Source organism: Apodemus sylvaticus, chromosome 9 (assembly GCF_947179515.1).
Source record: "Apodemus sylvaticus chromosome 9, mApoSyl1.1, whole genome shotgun sequence".
NCBI lineage: Eukaryota > Metazoa > Chordata > Mammalia > Rodentia > Muridae > Apodemus > Apodemus sylvaticus.
Genome location: NC_067480.1, coordinates 26879685 through 26891987, shown reverse-complemented (window position 1 = coordinate 26891987; position 12303 = coordinate 26879685). Strand labels below are relative to the sequence as shown.

The following is a 12303-nucleotide window of genomic DNA, read 5'->3' as shown; positions in this document are numbered from 1 at the left end:
TAGAGTTTCTCAACTTGTGCCCAAGTTTAAACTAGTAGATTTTAAAAGCACCAGAAGTTCTGAGCATCTATCTTCCTTGATCAATGGGGTTTAAGAATCAGCTGCCCGGGCATAATCTTCTCTGGGTCGGACCATTTGGGCAGACCAGCTGTATACCTGAGCTATGGAAGACTGGCTTGCTCATTGGCCCAAGGGACACCTGGCACACACACTGACCACCCCTTCCTGCTTCACTCTGTCACCTTCTGTTGCTTATTCTTATGAATACACTTGGATCACTGACTTCACTGGGCTGGGATCCAGAGTAAAGGCCACGTGCCTTTTACTCATCCTAGAAAACATCTGCATGGCCTCCTCACCTCCTGCTTAGTCGTGGACGGTCATTCTTTCCCTAAGGTTTTGCTCCCAACGTGGTGGAATCTGAGATCCAAAAGGAAGCCCTTTATTTCCTCAGCCAACTAGTCTGGTGGTTCCTGGGAGGGGACGCTGCTGGTCTGTCTCTCTTGCCACTCTACTTAAAACCCAAAAGGCTCAATAACCCCAGCAGAGCTTGCACTCCACCTCCCCAAATCTGTGGGAAGTTTGGCTTCCTATCCCAAGGGTCTCAGCCTTTATTTAACTCAGCCTTAGTCCTATGGCCAGATACCGTGTTCACCCCCATCATGAAGCCTGGACAATGGAGGGTCCCATCAGAAGTTTTCTGTTCTGCTGCCCACAGCCTGCTCTCCTGTGTGGTCTCAGCCTAAGTTTCTAGAAATAAAAAGCTTTCTTTCATATTCTCTCTCTCTCTCTCTCTCTCTCTCTCTCTCTCTCTCTCTCTCTCTCTCTCTCTATCTCTCCTTTCCTCTTTCCTTTCTTCCTCTCCTCCTTCCCAACTCCTTTCATCCTTCCTTTCTTCTATTTCTTTTTGTGAGGCAGGGTCTCTTTATATAGACCAGGCTGGCCTCAGATCTACAGAGATCTGCCTGTCTCTGCTCCCTGCGTGCTGGGATTAAAGGTGTGTGCCACCACACTCAGCAGCCCTTCCACTGTCTACCTAAAGAAGACCTGCTTGTCCTTTGTCAAGCTGCGGCCTTGCATCCTTATTCCTGTGGCAGTGGCCTGGATAGCAGCTTTGTGAATGCCTGGAAGCCTTTACCTCCTTCACCTCCTGCCTCACTCAGTTGGTCAGCTAGGAAGTGTCCATTATCTTTTTTCCACTGGCTGTTTTCAGATCCTTTGTTGAAGATCAAGTGACCATAGGTGTGTGGATTCATTTCTGGGTCTTCAATTCTATTCCATTGGTCCACTTGCCTGTCCCTGTGCCAATACCATGCAGTTTTTAACACTATTGCTCTGTAGTATTGCTTGAGGCCCGGGATACTGATTCCCCCAGAAGTTCTTTTACTGTGGAGAATTGTTTTTAGCTATTCTGGGTTTTTTGTTATTCCAGATAAATTTGAGAATTGCTTTTTCTAACTCTGTGAAGAACTGAGTTGGGATTTTGATGGGGATTGCATTGAATCTGTATATTGCTTTTGGCAAGATGGCCATTTTAACTATATTAATCCTGCCAATCCACGAGCATGGAAGATCTTTCCATTTTCTGAGCTCTTCTTCAATTTCCTTCTTCAGAGACCTGAAATTCTTGTCGTATAGATCTTTCACTTGTTTGGTTAGAGTCACACCAAGATACTTCATATTGTTTGTGGCTGTTGTGAAGGGTGTCATTTCCCTAACTTCTTTCTCAGCCTGCTTATCCTTTGAGTATAGGAAGGCAACTGATTTGCTTGAGTTGATTTTATAACCTGCCACTTTGCTGAAGTTGTTTATCAGCTGTAGGAGTTCTCTGGTGGAGTTTTTTGGGTCACTTAAGTATACTATCATGTCATCTGCAAATAGTGATAATTTTACCTCTTCCTTTCCAATTTGTATCCCTTTGACCTCCTTATGTTGTCTAATTGCTCTAGCTAGAACTTCAAGTACTATATTGAAAAAATATGGAGAGAGAGGGCAGCCTTGTCTAGTCCCTGATTTTAGTGGGATTGCTTCAAGTTTCTCTCCATTTAGTTTGATATTGGCTACTGGTTTGCTGGTTCAACTGGAGGTCAGCATGCAGGAGAATGCGAATTGATCCAGTCTTATCTCCTTGTACTAAGCTCAACTCCAAGTGGATCAAGGACCTCCACATAAAACCAGTCACACTGAAACTAATAGAAAAGAAACTGGGAAAAACCCTTGAGGACATAGGCACAGGGAAAAAGTTCCTGAACAGAACACCAATAGCTTATGCTCTAAGATCAAGAATTGACAAATGGGATCTCATAAAATTACAAAGTTTCTGTAAGGCAAGGGACACTGTCAAAAGGACAAAATGGCAACCAACAAATTGGGAAAAGATCTTCACCAATCCCACATCCAATAGAGGGCTAATATCCAATATATACAAAGAACTCAAGAAGTTAGATCCCAGGGAACCAAATAACCCTATTAAAAAATGGGGTGCATACCTAAACAAAGAATTTTCACCTGAAGAAATTCGGATGGCCAAGAAGCACCTTAAGAAATGCTCAACATCATTAGCCATTAGGGAAATGCAAATCAAAACAACCCTGAGATTTCACCTCACACCACTCAGAATGGCTAAGGTTAAAAACTCAGGAGACAGCAGGTGTTGGCAAGGATGTGGAGAAAGAGGAACACTCCTCCACTGCTGGTGGGATTGTAAGATGGTACAACCACTATGGAAATCAGTCTGGCGGTTCCTAAGAAAACTGGACATGACAAGAAAACTGGACATGACACTTCCGGAGGACCCTGCTATACCTCTCCTGGGCATATACCCAGAGGATTCCCCAGCATGCAATAAGGACACATGCTCCACTATGTTCATAGCAGCCTTATTTATAATAGCCAGAAGCTGGAAAGAACTCAGATATCCCTCAATGGATGAATGGATACAGAAAATGTGGTATATATACACAATGGAGTACTTACTATTCAGCAATTAAAAACAATGAATTCATGAATTTTTTAGGCAAATGGATGGAACTGGAAAATATCATCCTAAGCGAGGTAACACAATCACAAAAGAATACACATGGAATGCAATCATTGATAAGTGGATATTAATTAGCCCTGAAGCTCTGAATACTGAAGATACAATTAGCATATCAAATGATTCCCATGAAGAAGGAAGAAGAGGGCCCTAATCCTGGAAAGGCTTGATCCAGCATTGTAGGGGAGCATCAGGACAGAGAAAGGGGAGGGGGGAAGATAGGAGAATGGATGGAGAGAAGAGGACTTATGGGACATATGGGAAGTGGGGAACTGGGAAAGGGGAGAGCTTTTGGATTGTAAACAAAGAATGTAATATATATATATATATATATATATATATATATATATATAAAGAAAGTGTCCATTAAGGAAGCCCATTCCTTTGAGAGGACCGACTAGTACTCAGGGCTTCTGTTCCATGTAGCAGCTGCTGCCGGAGTTCCATGTACCACTTCTGTGGGCTGACTTCCCACTGAGGGAGACCCTGCAGAGCTTTGCTATGTGCCCCAGGTAGGCAGAGCAGGCAGCAAGTAGGGCTCTGTCTGGCAAGGCTTACAGTAGGAAGTATCCAGGAAATACTGTTGCTCTTCAGGGTGCTGACAAGGCAGGAGCTCGTTCTTGCTTCCCCAGGATTTGGGCCCCTAGTTTCAGAAGAGCTGGTCTTGTTGAGTGTCTGCCTGGATGTCCTCTGCTATAGGTCTTTTGTTCTGCTTCCCCTGGGAATTCTTCTGCTTGCTTTCTGGCTAGAGGCACTGGCCAGCTGCACTGCCTTTAAACTTGTTGTACACACTCCCCTAGCTTACGGGCCTCAGCTGAGTCACACATCCCTTCCCGAGCCTGTCCCTAGGACAGGTTACTGCCAGCATGGATGTCTGTTCAGCAACTGAAGGATGGACCTCCCTTAGCACTGTCAGGTCCAGTCTTTCTCTATAGATTGGGTCTGCTTCTCCCTGCAGCCCCTGGATGGCTCGGCATTAGAAGGAAGGGCATGCTTTCCAGCACTGCCTGTGTCTGCTACAGGGATCTGTGTCCTCATTCCTTCATTCAAAGCTTGTACTTGTAGGCGCCTCTGTGCTATAGACATGCCTGATGGCTTGGCTTCTCTGAGGAACAGCATATCACTGCCCTGGTGGATTTTACAACTTCTTAAGAGGATGGTGCCCACCCTGTCCCATCCCTACCTCTGCTCTCCTTGGCTTTTCTTTGAATGTTTTAATTACCTGTTCATCCTAAGGTCACACACAGTCTGCTGTCTGACTACAGCTCATGTTTCTCCCATCTCCCTGGAGTCCATAAATACCCGGGAGCCAGCACAGTGAGGTGCTTTACAGTGAAGACTGCATCTGCTTGCTGGCCTCTACGGGCCTAATACTTACCAAATCTCTCAAACATAGTGTAGTGAGAGACTCTAATACAATGACGTGAAGGATGTTTAGAGCAGATGTACTTCATAAATATTAGTTTCCTAAAGAACATCTGTCACTCAGGCCCTCTGCCTTCTCTCAGTCGAGCTTCATTTCTCTTTCATGTCGATCAGCACGTAGTTTCCAGGCCTGTGTGTATCCATCTGTTGCCGTATCTTACTGCCCTTCCTTGAAAATTAGTCATCCCTCAAACCTTTCTGGAAAGGTTTGGACCAACTTGGCTTTCTTCTTCACACTACTGTCAAGGTTGCAGAGAGTTGTTCACTAATCCTAGTTTTGGACCAACTTGGCTTTCTTCTTCACACCACTGTCAAGGTTGCAGAGAGTTGTTCACTAATCCTAGCTACTGAGTGCTCCCCAGTGGTCCTCCTTCATGGCCCCATCTAGGTCTTTGTCTTGTCCTCCAAAGAAGTGACAGCAACCTTCATCTTTTCCTCAGTCTTCTAATCGTTCACCAAACTCTCCATTCTTTGCAGTAATTTGACTTCCTAGTTCCCCAGAGTAAAAAACAAAAGACAGAAGCCATACTACAATGTTCTAAACCCTCCTCGCCTGGCCTACAGACCTGTTTGTGTCCCTGCCCCACCCCACCCCTACCATCTTCTGCAGTAGAGGTCTTCCATTGTGTGTTGGATTTCAGTCCCTGGCCATCTCAGAAACAACACTGTTGACTTCCATCTCTTGGTCTCTCTCTCCTACTATAGTCACTTCTGCTTTAACATGTCACCACTTACACACCTTTCCTTCCCTCCATCCCTGTGTTGTCCCACCATAGTCTCTGCTGTCTCCTCCCCACAGCCATCTCAAGCCACTTCAACCTCCGTTGGCTTGCTTCTCACTTTTCAATCTTTCTCCTACCCACCTCGGCTCCCACTACTACTTCCCAACAGCCCTTTCTGCTGGATCCAGTGGGCCCTGTTTGGGACACATACTCCTCTCCCGCATGGCATTTTAGGAGGGTGTAACAAACTGACTTGACTCTTCCTTCCTTCCTTAAGGCATAGTTAGTTCCCCTAAGCTTCTTCAAGACATAAATCAAGACCCACAGCCACCCTTCTTGGTCTCTGCTCCCAGATCTCTCATGAAGGTGTTCTTTGGACTCCACTAGGATCTTCCTTCTGCGTACTCTCTCAAGATGATCTCACCCACTGCAGCAAGCTTGCATCTTGCCAGATGAAGCCTGCACATACACTTGGAAACCTCAGAACCGCACATACAGCAGCCTTCTGGCCATCCCCACCAAAACACAAAGAATCAGCAGCTCCAAATAGGACCCAACTCACCTCCCAAGCTTACCGTCCGCATCACCTGCAGAACCATCTGTCCGGCTGTATGACAGTGAATCTGTAACTGTTCCCCCTTCATATCCAGATCAGCAAAGTTCCATAATACTAGCAAGGGGCAAAGAGAGTGAGTTTGAGCTAAAACTTTGGTTCTATTATGCTGTGGACAAATTACTTAAGGATTTGTTTGTGTGAGTGTATGTGTGTGTACACATGTGTGTTTGTGTATATGTGGGCATATGTGTGCCTGTTGAGATGGTCTTGTATGTGGAAGCCAAACAACCTCAGGAGTAGTTCCTCAGGTGTTGTCCACTGCTTCTTGTTGTCTCTTACTATTCTGGGTTCAAGAAAGCTAGACTGGCTGGCTGCTGAGTCCCAGGATCTGCTTGTCTCTGCCTCTCCAACATCATCACAGGCTTGCTCACAGATGCACAAATGCCTAGCTTTTAAAATCATGGAATTTGGGAATCAAACTGGAGTCTTTCTGCTTGTGTGGAAAGTACTTTACCAACTAAACTGTCTCCTTAACCTCTCTCAACTGAGCTATCTCCATCGGCACACACACACATGCATACACACACACACACACACACACACACACCACAACACACACACAACACAAACCTAACACACACAGACACACACACCTCTCAACAGGATCTCAATATGCTCAATATGTAGCCCAGGATGTCCTTAAAACTCTGACTCTTCTGTCTCAGAATCCTGAGTATAAAAGCTATGGGTATTCATTACTGAACCCAGCTAAATTCTTAATTTTTATCAGTCCCAAGATCTGCATCTATTAAAAGGAAATTACAACACCTAATTCAAGTGGTCATCAGGATAAGGGAAAGCCTTCTTCACTTGGTTTATGTTTGATAATACAAGTACTTAGGTAAATAAATATTCAATAACTGAGTGCCCCTCTGCCCTCTGTCCCTCCCTCCCACCAATCTGACTTGTCTTATTGGATTTTTGTTGTTTTATTTTACTTGTCTTATTGTTAAATTACCGTTTCTATAGTTTCTTGACCTTGAGCCCCCACCCCACCCCCAAGATCACATTTATTAGTATTTTCCTGACTGAGGACCACAGTACCTGTTTCATCCCTTCTTTTTTTACTTTTGGGGCTAGGAGGCAGATTCTAGAGTCCCCAATATAGGGTTTGATATGTCTTCTCTCTAAGCTGTCTCTGGATGTTCCCCATCCCCACAACCCTGCCTGAGGCCCAGGCCTGATCTTTTTAGTCTGCCATGATGACCTTGCCCAAAGCCCTTCTCCTGCAGTCTTGCCTTCAGTTTGGCCCATCTCTCTCTGACCACCAGGTGCTTCTCCTCTGACACCTGCTGTGGTTTCTTTTTTTTGACCATGTGAATCCTTCATACTCTTATATGCAGCTTGCTGCATTAGCTTAGCCCTCCTGCCTCCCTGATATCTAGCCCTCCTTGATCCCATTCTCCCTTTCAAGATACAAAGGAAAGCATTTGGGAGTGGTTGACAAGCTGAATACTACAATTCTCTGTACAGTGACCAGTAGGATGGGCAGAGACATTCAGCAGAGACCAGCTCTGCTGAACCTAGGAACCAAAAACTCTGGGAAACAGAAAAATATAACACAAGGCTGGGAGTATGCTAGTCTTTACTCAAAATCAAAGTAGAGCTACCTTGTCATGAAGAATTTAGAAAATGCCAATAAAGCAGGATAAATATAGTTAAAATGGCCATCTTGCCAAAAGCGATATACAGATTCAATGCAATCCCCATCAAAATGCCAACTCAGTTCTTCACAGAGTTAGAAAAAGCAATTTTCAAATTTATCTGGAATAACAAAAAACCCAGAATAGCTAAAAACTATTCTCCACAGTAAAAGAACTTCTGGGGGGAATCAGTATCCCGGACCTCAAGCAATACTACAGAGCAATAGTGTTAAAAACTGCATGGTATTGGCACAGGGACAGGCAAGTGGACCAGTGGAATAGAATTGAAGACCCAGAAATGAATCCACACACCTATGGTCACTTGATCTTTGACAAAGGATCTGAAAACATCCAGTGAAAAAAAGATAGCCTTTTCAACAAATGGTGCTGGTTCAACTGGAGGTCAGCATGCAGGAGAATGCGAATTGATCCATTCTTATCTCCTTGTACTAAGCTCAACTCAAGTGTATCAAGGACCTCCACATAAAACCAGTCACACTGAAACTAATAGAAAAGAAACTGGGAAAAACCCTTGAGGACATAGGCACAGGGGAAAAGTTCCTGAACAGAACACCAATAGCTTATGCTCTAAGATTAAGAATTGACAAATGGGATCTCATAAAATTACAAAGTTTCTGTAAGGCAAAGGACACTGTCAAAAGGACAAAATGGCAACCAACAAATTGGGAAAAGATCTTTACCAATCCCACATCCAATAGAGGGCTAATATCCAATATATACAAAGAACTCATGAAGTTAGACCCCAGGGAACCAAATAACACTATTAAAAAATGGGGGTACATACCTAAACAAAGAATTTTCACCTGAAGAAATTCGGATGGCCAAGAAGCACCTTAAGAAATGCTCAACATCATTAGCCATTAGGGAAATGCAAATCAAAACAACCCTGAGATTTCACCTCACACCACTCAGAATGGCTAAGGTTAAAAACTCAGGAGACAACAGGTGTTGGCAAGGATGTGGAGAAAGAGGAACACTCCTTCACTGCTGGTGGGATTGTAAGATGGTACAACCACTATGGAAATCAGTCTGGCGGTTCCTAAGAAAACTGGACATGACAAGAAAACTGGACATGACACTTCCGGAGGACCCTGCTATACCTCTCCTGGGCATATACCCAGAGGATTCCCCAGCATGCAGTAAGGACACATGTTCCACTATATTCATAGCAGCCTTATTTATAATAGCCAGAAGCTGGAAAGAACCCAGGTATCCCTCAATGGAGGAATGGATACAGAAAATGTGGTATATATACACAATGGAGTACTATTCAGCAATTAAAAACAATGAATTCATGAATTTTTTTAGGCAAATGGATGGAACTGGAAAATATCATCCTAAGCGAGGTAACGCAATCACAAAAGAATACACATGGAATACAATCATTGATATTAGCATATCAATCATTAGCATATCAAATGATTCCCATGAAAAAGGAAGAAGAGGGCCCTAATCCTGGAAAGGCTTGATCCAGCATTGTAGGGGAGTACCAGGACAGAGAAAAGGGAGGGGGGAAAGATAGGAGAATGGATGGAGAGAAGAGGACTTATGGGAGGGGGGACTGGGAAAGAGGAAAGCTTTTGGATTGTAAACAAAGAATATAGAAAAAAAATATATATATAAGAAAAGAAAAAAAAAGAAAATGCCAATAAAGTGGAGAGCCCCTCCCACTGGCTGTTTCTCATCTCCATCTTTATCTCCCTCCCTCCCTCCTCCTCCTTCTCTCTCTCTCTCTCTCTCTCTCTCTCTCTCTCTCTCTCTCTCTCTCCCCACCCCCTTTCTCTCTCTCTCCCAACCTTTTGTTGATCTAGTCTTTTCAATTTCCATAGTATGCAATCAAATGCATGCCCTGCTTTATCTGCCCATCCCATCATGGCGGCCCGCTCTCCCACATGGACTGTGGTGGGACCTGTCATGGTTCTGACTTTTGCCACTATTGCTGGTCTTTTAGAACCAAGGTAGTAGAGATACTGAGGCAGTTTCACAGTGAAACCTATCTCTAAGCCACAAAGCCATAGCTTAAAATATTGAGGCAGAAGATATTAGACAAATTTCTAAGAGTGTAGGTTTTTCTGGTTTTGTTTGTTCATTCATTCATTTTTAGTGGACAAAATCAATACAATGCCTCAGCTAGAAAGAAAGAAATGAGAGCAAAAGGTCATAGTTGTCATTAAATGCTGTTGTAATTGTTCTGCTGTGTAGTGGGTTCTTTTGCTTTGTTTTTGTATGTTTCTTTTTGACACAGAATCTCAGGTAACTGCCCAGTATGGCCCTGAACTTCGGTCCTTCTGCCTCAGCGTCCTAAGTGCTAGAACCAAAGGCACTACAATCACACATATCTACTTAAGTATGAATTATACAAAGTGATGGATTTGTGTTGACCTTTCTATCACATGTACTTGTACTCCAGTAGTCATGCCCATTACTGCGACTGTCCCCACTCCCCTGCCCTTCCAACATAGAAGTGCCCCCATGCATGGACAGAATATATTTGTCTGTCTAGGTCCAGCTTATTTCACTTAATATCCATTTCCCTTCAAATGACAAATTTTTATTCTTATTCCTTTTTTCATTTTTCACAGTGTTTATATGTGTGTGGGTACACATTTGGTTGGTGTGTGCATGTGAAGTTGTCCTCAGTTGCTTTTCCACTTTTTTCCTTGAGGCACAGTCTCCCATCAAACCCACAGCTCATGAACACAGGGAGTCTTTCAAGACAGCTTGTCCTAGAGATCCCCCTCTCTCTTCTCTGGGATTAGAATTATAGGCATGTATGTGGGTTCTAGGGACCCAAGCTGGTCCTCATACTTAAGCAAAAAGTGTTTTAACCACTGGGCATTCTCCCCAGCCCTCATTCTTTTTGATTGCTAAATAAACCTCCACTATGTGTATGTACCACATTTTCTGTATCCGTTCTTCTCTTGATGGGCATCTAGACTGATTCTGTAGATGTGTTGTGATGACTGCTTTGGTACAGATGTCTGTGTTGTGCTGACCTTGACTCCCTTCAGACAGATGTCCAGAGGTGATAGAACCAGATCACCAGATCATAGGGGACTGCTTCTCTCTCTCTCCCTCTCCCTCTCCCTCTCCCTCTCTCTCTCTCTCTCTCTCTCTCTCTCTCTCTCTCTCTCTCTCTCTCTCTCTCTCTCTCTCTCTCCCCCTCTCCCTCTTTCCCTCTCCCTCTCCCTCTTTCCCTCTCCCTCTCCCTCTCCCTCTCCCCCTCCCTCTTTCCCTCTCCCTCTCCCTCTCCCCCTCTCTATTCTTTCATTCCTTTCTTTCTTTCTTTTCTTCTTTTTGAAGAAGCCTCTACACTGATTTCCATAGTAGCTGAACTAAATTCTCTTTTATTTAACTGAAATCAAGGCCTGGTTAGAGCCAAGGTATACTCTGTAAGAAAAGCATGCCTTTGACTCCAGTGAAGTTCCTAGCTTTGTTGTGGTAAAGAAGCGTTTGTTTCTAGTTTGAATGTTCATCTGGGTCAGTAAGAGGACAGACCATTCCCAAGAGTGTGCTTTGTTCTAAGGGAGAGAAAAATTGTCCAGTATCTAATGGTGCAAATCATTTGCTGTGTTAACAACCCTACAGGAAGAAAATCATAATAATGTATCCCTCTTTCATGTAGTTAATGTAGCTAAATTTTCCCTGGTGATTTAAAAGTCCAGGGAATTTTTAGAGATAGTAATTGGCTCCACATTGGAAATACTCAATCTCCCTGAGCCCTGGGCTCCAGCAAGACAGTAAACCTGCCTGAGCCCTGAGAAGCTCCGTGTTCACCTAGGTCTCCTGGCCAGAGTCGCAAAAGAAACAAGGACTCAGCAAGTTCATGTTTTCATCTTCACTAATGGGGTCTTTGAGTCAACATGCTCCTAACCTAATTCTGAACTCCCTTCTTTCCCAGCAGTGTAATGTTTACCTAACTGGTTATTCAAATCAAAACCTTGAACATCAGTTCTCCTTTGTCACCATATCCATCAGCTGTTGATTCTACTTGTAAACCTCACTGCCGCTTAGACCTCCCAAGTGTCCATTTCCCTCCATTTTGCCTACCTGCCTTCTGGTCCCCTCTCCCATTCCCTCAGTTATAGCCCTGTGTCGGCTCCCATTTCTCTCCTCTTCCTGCAGAAAGCACAGTAGCCAGCTAGAAAGGTCTTCCCAAACAGAACTGTGGTGACATCATCCACCCCTTTCTTAGAGCATATCAGGAGCCTTCCTTTGTAGTTAAGGCAAAGGTCAGAGTCCAGCACAGCCAAGAGTGCCATGTGTATTTTGCCTGGCCTTCCTCCTGCAGTGTCACCGCCCACTGTGATCCTTGTAGCTATTGGACCCAGCGTCTAGCCGTCCTTCAGTTCCTGTAACTCCTGCAGCTCCTGCTCAGGACCTATGTACATGCTGTGACTTCTGCCCAGGACAACTGTGTTCCTTCACCTGTAGTCTCTTCTCCCCTCCTTCCCACAGCTCACTCACTTCTCTAGAACCATGATGCCCCCCATCAAGGTTCCAAGAACCCTCTTCAGTTCAAACTTCTACATATACCTGGATGTTCCTTAGAATAGAGGTTCACTCTTGTGACAGACAGCTCCGCCAAGATGACCCACTGCTGTAGTGCTCCTGCATCCTCTGCTAGGTATAAACCTGCTTCAGGAGTACGGGTCACATGGCCAGTGTATAAGATGCCCCTGACGACAGTACCTGTAGACAGCAGCGCTCCAGTGATGGCGGCCCTCCACGGTGAGAGCCTGAGGTTTCCACAGCACAGCCACCGGAGGGAGCTGGTTTGTTTGAATTCTCCATCCCACTGAGCCAAAACTCACTTGTTTTTCTTTTCTCTTTGTTTAG

General features: G+C 44.4%; 1 protein-coding gene across 3 annotated transcripts in view; it reads left to right on the top strand.

Moving 5' to 3' along the window:
* Dis3l2 (DIS3 like 3'-5' exoribonuclease 2) overlaps nt 1–12303 on the top strand; it is a 345312-nt gene that overhangs the window by 306024 nt on the left and 26985 nt on the right. The gene's annotated exons all lie outside the window — the stretch shown is intronic.